At 45.2% G+C, this 7,267-nt stretch overlaps 1 non-coding gene across 1 annotated transcript; it reads left to right on the forward strand.

Moving 5' to 3' along the window:
- Positions 1 to 6,588: 6,588 nt before the first annotated feature.
- Positions 6,589 to 6,663, forward strand: Trnas-aga (transfer RNA serine (anticodon AGA)). The gene has a single exon. It is a non-coding gene; the product is annotated as a tRNA-Ser (tRNA).
- The last annotated feature ends 604 nt before the right edge of the window (positions 6,664 to 7,267 follow it).

Here is a 7,267-nt window from a genome sequence, read left to right on the forward strand (position 1 = left end):
TTATTTATATAAATGTTATGCCTTCTAGTATTACAGGTGACTCAAAAATATTTCTGTTTGCTGATGACACCAGATTTGTAGTGAATATATATTGAAACAGTATCAAATAATGTAGTTCTTGAAATAAGTTCGTGGCTTGTGGAAAATAATTTGATGCTAAAGCACAGTAAGACTCAGTTTTTACAGTTTCTAACTCACAATTCAACAAAAACCGATATTTTGATCAGACAGAATGGGCATATTGTAAGCGAGGCGGATCAGCTCAAGTTCCTAGGCGTTCGGATCGATAGTAAGCTGCTGTGGAAAGCCCATGTTCAGGATCTTGTTCAGAAACTAAATGCTGCTTTATTTACCATTAGAACAGTATCTGAAATAAGTGACAGTTCAACACGAAAAGTAGTCTACATTGCATATTTTCATACGCTTATGTCATATGGTATTATTTTTTGGGGTAATTCTTCTGATTCAAAAAGGGTATTTTTGGCTCAAAAACGTGCTGTTCGAGCTATGTGTGGTGTAAGTTCGAGAACCTCTTGTCGACCCCTATTCAATAGTCTGGGAATTCTGACATTGCCCTCATAGTATATATTTTCTTTAATGTCGTTTGTTGTTCGCAATATTAGCTTATTCCCAAGAGTTAGCAGCTTTCACTCAGTTAATACTAGGAAGAAATCAAATCTGCATGTGGAATGCACTACCTTGACTCTTGTGCAGAAAGGAGTGCAGTATTCTGCTGCATCCATTTTCAATAAGCTACCACAAGAACTCAAAAATCTTAGCAGTAGCCCAAACACTTTTAAGTCCAAACTGAAGATTTTCCTCTTGGCTCACTCCTATTCTGTCGAGGAGCTCCTGGAAGAGCTGAAAAATTAAGCAAATTCCAGTGTTACATTGTTGATTTTCTTTATTTAAACTTACGAATTGTCGCCTGAATATGTTTCTTCTATTTCATTTTATCTGTTTCCACTATCGTGTTATAGTTTCATGTATTGACTCGTTCCATGACCATGGAGACTTCTCCTTAATGTGGTCCCACGGAACAATAAATAAATAAATAAAATAAAAAAACAAAAACAATTTATGTTCAAATGTGTGTGAATTCCTAAGGGACCAAACTGCTGAGGTTATCGGTCCCTAGACTTACACACTACCTGAACCAACTTATACTAAGAACAACACACACACCCACGCCCGAGGGAGAACTCGAACCTCCGGCGGGAGGGACATCGCAATTCTGTGATATGGCGCCTCATACCGCGCGGCCACTCCGTGCGGCTACCATTTATGTAATAACATTTTTAATGTTAGACCATGTGCTCCATAGACAAGGCCTAGTTACATAACAAGTGGCCAATATCAAGCACTAATCATACAGAAGTTTAGCACTGCCATGAATTATGTATTAGTTATCAACAAAGAAAATTATTACTGGTAGTTTCTGTATTTACACTGTTTCTCAGCATTTTTAAATATGTGCAACTGTCAATCTTTCAAGTGCAGCACACGCTCATAGAGTGCGCCACACCGGCAAGGAAAGCCAACAGAGGGGCGAAAAAACGAGGGCGTGATGAAAAGTAATGCCTCAGAAATTTTTATGTCAAAACGCTTAAGGTTTTTTGAGAAAAACAAATTTTTAACATTGTACGTCTTTATTCTTCGTGTCTACATATTTATTACTCTACATAATCCTCCTGAAGATGGACACATTTTTCCCAAAGAGAGACCAGTTTGTTGATGCCGTCATTGTAGAATGTTTGACTTCGTTGACAGAGAGACAACCTCACCTCTGTTTGCTCCGTTTAATGTCTATCAAAGTGAAGTCTCCTTTAAGTTTACGGAACAGATGAAATCGGATGAGGCCAAGTCGGACTTTATGGAGGATGATGGATGACAGTGAATAAAAGCCTCGCATTGGTGCAAATGTCATGTGTGATTTGGCATTGTCATTCTGAAGTAGAGGGTGCTCCATGTGTGAAGCTGTCTGCGGTTACAAGCTCGACTATAACACACTTTTTTTGCAATTCAGATCTCCCTGGCGTGAAAGGATTGCAACTTGGGTCAGCAAAGCGCGATAGTCGGCCGAATATGCGTAATATACAGTGCCTCAGCCGATACTGACAACATAATAAAAAATTCGGAGGCATCACTTTTCAGCACGCCCTCGTAGCTATGATTAGATGTCGCAGAGGGCGCACACAACAGGGACTTTGTTATGCCTCTGCCATACGTCATTCAAACAGTTCGGAAATAGACATCCAACACCCAAACGCGGATATAAGCTGACGCCCGGCTCGACTCAGATAGTATGTATCAACAGTTAATTCTGCAGTATCAACCTTGCGCATCCAGACAGCATCAGGATTCTACAGTCGACGCCCAGAAGAGCCCAAGTGAACGTTCTACTAGATGAGCAGATTTAGGACTAGACCAGTGTTCAACAGATAGAGCAGCAAAACTGAATCTTTAACTACATTACTATGCATCCTCCTCCCACTCACGATAATTTGTCTATAATGTATTTTATCAAATTATTGTAAATTGTTTCTAATCGGTACTGCCACAATTTCTGCCATACTTCGTCTAAACCTGTTTGGGTCTGTGGCGTGACTGCGTAGTTGCCGAGTGCAAGCAAGCTACCTCAATAACAACCACTGCCGGCCGCTGTGGCCGAGCGGTTCTAGGCGCTTCAGTCTGGAACCGCGCGACCACTACGGTCGCAGGTTCGAATCCTGCCTCGGGCATGGATGTGTGTGATGTCTTTAGGTTATTTAAGTTTAAGTACTTCTAAGTTCTAGGGGACTGATGACCTCAGATGTTAAATCCCATAGTGTTCAGAGCCATTTGAACCATTTAACAACCGCTGCTTTCGGTGGTAGGGAGTTCCCTTCCTGCCAACTTTACATTGGATGCCAAGAGAATTTGATGAATAAGACAGTTCTCCCCTACTTGCCAAACTTCATTAAAGTTCTCCTACACTCCCTGCAGAATTTGCACCCCTGGAGGAAAGGAAATTGCTGAGAAATAGTTCATCCACTGCAGAATGAGCCTTTCGTTCTCCAGTGGAGTGTGTACTGTCGGACAGGGAATCGAAACCGGAACCGTGCCTTTCTCATGCAATACAACTACCGAGTAAGCTATCCAACCACGAATCGACCTGCTGCCTTGCTTTCGTCAATACTTCTCCCTTACTTTGCAAACATCGCAGAAGTTGTCCAGCATACCTTGCTCAACTAACACTGATGGTGGAAAGGTTATTACAGAGAAATGATTTAATCAGATTGAGGAATTAAACCAGCGAGGGTGCCTCATAAGTCATGCCTCGATAGTGGAGTTGGCAGGAGCATTGCCCAACAAAGGTAAGTCTCCAGGTTCGACTTCCAGTCCTGCACATTTTTTTTAGACTGATAGGAACTTTTAATTGACCATAACGTTATATCTGCGAAGTTTTCAAATTCTCCATGTTGTAATACGTCCGACCGCGGCCACTTTCACCAACTCGCCGCTAGCGGCCGAGGTGGGCACCCTGGGGCGAGCCCGCGATGAGAGGACACTGCAGACATTCTGCAAGCACACAGCGGGAATCTGGGCCGATGCCCTCGCCTCGTTCAAGGATGGACACGATGTGAAGGGCCTGTCTGACAACGAGAAGCGTGCCGAGAACTGATGGACACCTGCAGCCATTAGGGCGGAACGCCAAGAATGTACACGCGAAAGCATCTGAGTTCTTCTGCCCTTGTGGCAGTCATTTTACCTGCCTTAGAAAGCATGAATGTGTCGACAATTCCAGCACCCTATGGCACAGGGCGGAGTGTACACAAAGCATGGGGAATTGGCGCAGGGAGGCGTGTGAACGATGTCAGCGTTCTTAAGAAGATGTTTTTCTCGACATTCCTTGTAAATCTCGGACTGGAAGATTTTGAGACGGAGCTCAAACAAGAGTCTGTCCAGGCCCCATCCAGAGAGAGCGGTTATAAAGAAGTCTTGTGTATCTGCTTTCCCAACAGCTTCAGAATGTAGGAAAGGAATGTGAAATCGTGGGAAAGGTGACGATTCACGATCCACACGCCAGCCTGCGCCAGATAGGAAATTTCCACCCCACACGGAGAGGCGTGGCTACGAAACGGCGATCTGTTACTGAGCTGCATTGAAAATTTTGTCTGCGAATGACAACGGCGGAAGGAAGAATATTTCGAAGAGGAGTTGAGCTGAGAGATGGAAGAGAAGCGAGAAGGGTGGGAGTCGTGGAGACACCGCAGAAGCGAGAGGACGTGGGCGCTCCTCCGCACATCGCCAACGTCCGCCTTTCGACACCCCGATAGTACAGCATCGGACACGCGACCGACAACTGTCAGACAAGACGGAAATCGTAGCTGGGCCCCGCCGAGATTGCTGATGAGGGTGCCGACTCGCGCCGCACAGATCCGAGGCGACGCGCCCAAATGACATAGAGCCTGCCGCCGACAGCAGTACACGACGAACGATAACGAATAATGGTGAGACGATTCGTCCCATCCTCCTTCCCCTTAATAACTGAGTCGTGTCCACGCCCCATCAAATCGGCCCTGAGATTTATAATTTTGTTTTGGTTTGTGTAAACAGTACGAAAATAAATTCATTTCGTTCACGTTTTGATCATATAAGCAATATTTTACATGAAACTTCCTGGCAAATTAAAACGGAGTGCCGGACCGAGGCTCTAACTCGGGACCTTTGCCTTTCGCGGGAAAGTGCTCTAAAGCTGTGAGGACAGGGCGTGAGTCGTGCTTGGGTAGCTCAGTTGGTAGAGCACTTGCCCGTGAAAGGCAAAGGTCCCGATTTCGAGTCTCGGTCCGGCACACCGTTTTAATCTGCCAGGAAGTTTCATATCAGCGCACACTCCGCTGTAGAGTGAAAATTTCATTCTAGAAACATCCCCTAGGCTGTGGCTAAGCCATGTCTCCGCAATATCCTTTTTTTCCAGGAGTGCTGGTTCTGCAAGATTCGCAGGAGAGCTTCTGTGAAGTTTGGAAGGTAGGAGACGAGGTACTGGAGGAATTAAAGGTGTGAGGACGGGGGGTGAGTCCTGCTTGGGTAGCTCAGTTGGTAGAGCACTTGCCCGCGAAAGACAAAGGTCCGGAGTTCGAGTCAATTTTGATCAGCGCACAATCCGCTGTAGAGTGAAAATTTCATTCTAATATTTTAGATTCCTACATAAACCCGTTAATGTTGTATCTTTTTTGTTTGATTTCATTTAATTATTGATGTCAATTAATTGTTGGCTGCTAGCGTGGGACAATCTCTTCAGTCGTCTGCTCGTCATTTCACTTTCGACAGCAGAGTGAGAAGAAAACCGCAGTGCACTACATTTTGGCGCCCAACGTGGGGCGACCTCATTGGTAATTTCCATGGTATCTTATGTCACAAAATAGTTTCTCCAGATCACTACAGTGGAGAACGGCTTAACAAAGAAGTGGCTAAGAAGAGTAGGAACGCAGGAAGGTAAGATAGAACTTAAGTCATACAGCAAGGTCGCTAGAAACAGTGATTCAAGTAAACAAGGAGAGGAACTGATGGAGTTTGAGCCTACTGGAGAAAACATACGAACATTCACCTAGTGTGGCTCAAAGACTCAAACTAGGATGTGAACGCACTACTTCCTGAGTTCGAGTGCAGTACCTAAACCATTATGAAGATTATTAACCAAGGAAAATTGCCAACAGCCGTATGCCGCCAACTTATATTTCGCGGAAAACCACAAAGATAAGATAAGAGACATTAGGGCCGTACAGAGGGATATACGCAGTCATTTTTCCCTCGTCCTGTTTGGGAGTGGAACAGGGAGAGAAGATGCTAGTTGTGGTACGAGGTACCCTCCGTCACGCAGAGTATGTATGTAGATGTAGATGTAGAAGTTATTCTATTTAGACAGCCAACTTTGTTATCTCATTACTCCTATCTTGAGGCCCCTGTGCACTAAATGTGTAGACAATCAGATATATCGATGAAACTTCCTGGCAGATTAAAACTGTGTGCCGGACCGAGACTCGAACTCGGGACCTTTGCCTTTCGCGGGCAAGTGCTCTACCAACTAAGCTACCCAAGCACGACTCACGCCCCATCCTCACAACTTTACTTCTGCCAGGACCTCGTCTCCTAACTTCCAAACTAAACAGAAGCTCTCCTGCGAACCTTGCAGAACCAGCACTTCTGAAAGAAAGGCTATCGCGGAGACATGGCTTAGCCACAGCCTGGGATATGTTTCCAGAATGAGATATTCACTCTGCAGCGGAGTGTGCGCTGATATGAAACTTCCTGGCAGATTAAAACTGTGTGCCGGACCGAGACTCGAACTCGGGACCTTTGCCTTTCGCGGGCAAGTGCTCTACCAACTGAGCTACCCAAGCACGACTCACGCCCCGTTCTCACAGCTTTACTTCTGCCAGTACCTCGTCTCCTACCTTCCAGGTTGTGGCTAAGCCATGTCACCGCAATATCCTTTCTTTCAGGAGTGCTGGTTCTGCAAGGTTCGCAGAAGAGCTTCTGTTAAGTTTGGAAGGTAGGAGTCGTGGTACTGGCAGAAGTAAAGCTGTGAGGACGGGGCATGAGTCGTGCTTGGGTAGCTCAGTTGGTAGAGCACTTGCCCGAGAAAGGCAAAGGTCCCGAGTTCGAGTCTCGGTCCGGCACACAGTTTTAATCTGCCAGGAAGTTTCATATCAGCACACACTCCACTGCCGAGTGAAAATCTCATTCTAGATATATCGATGCTTGGCCGGCCTGGGTGACCGAGCGGTTCTAGGCGCTGCCGTCTGGAACCGCGCTACCGCTACGGTCGCAGGTTCGAATCCTGCCTCGGGCACTGATGTGTGTGATGTCCTTCGGTTAGTTAGGTTTAAGTAGTTCTAAGTTCTAGGGGACTGATGACCGCAGAAGTTAAGTCCCATAGCGCTCAGAGCCATTTGAACCACTTTTATCGATGCTTACTTAACTGGAACCATCATTATCTGCATTTTGTGAATTCATTTTTAGCGTATTTACTTCGAAAAAACACTCCAAAAACGAATTCACGAAATCCAGATATTGACGGCTTCAATTACACAAATATCGATCATTTTTTATACATGGAGCGCCTAGGGCCTGAAGATGGCATTAATGAGATGCCAAAGTGGTTGCCTAAATAAAATCTCAAAACATACCGCTGTTCAATGATTTCTTGGGTTAATATTTGACCGGCCGCTGTCCCGAATCCACAATGGATCAACAGAGATTGTGAAGATTGGTGTTTGCCTTC

The sequence above is a fragment of the Schistocerca cancellata genome, chromosome 8 (genome assembly GCF_023864275.1).
Source record: "Schistocerca cancellata isolate TAMUIC-IGC-003103 chromosome 8, iqSchCanc2.1, whole genome shotgun sequence".
In the NCBI taxonomy this organism is placed as follows: Eukaryota; Metazoa; Arthropoda; class Insecta; order Orthoptera; family Acrididae; genus Schistocerca; species Schistocerca cancellata.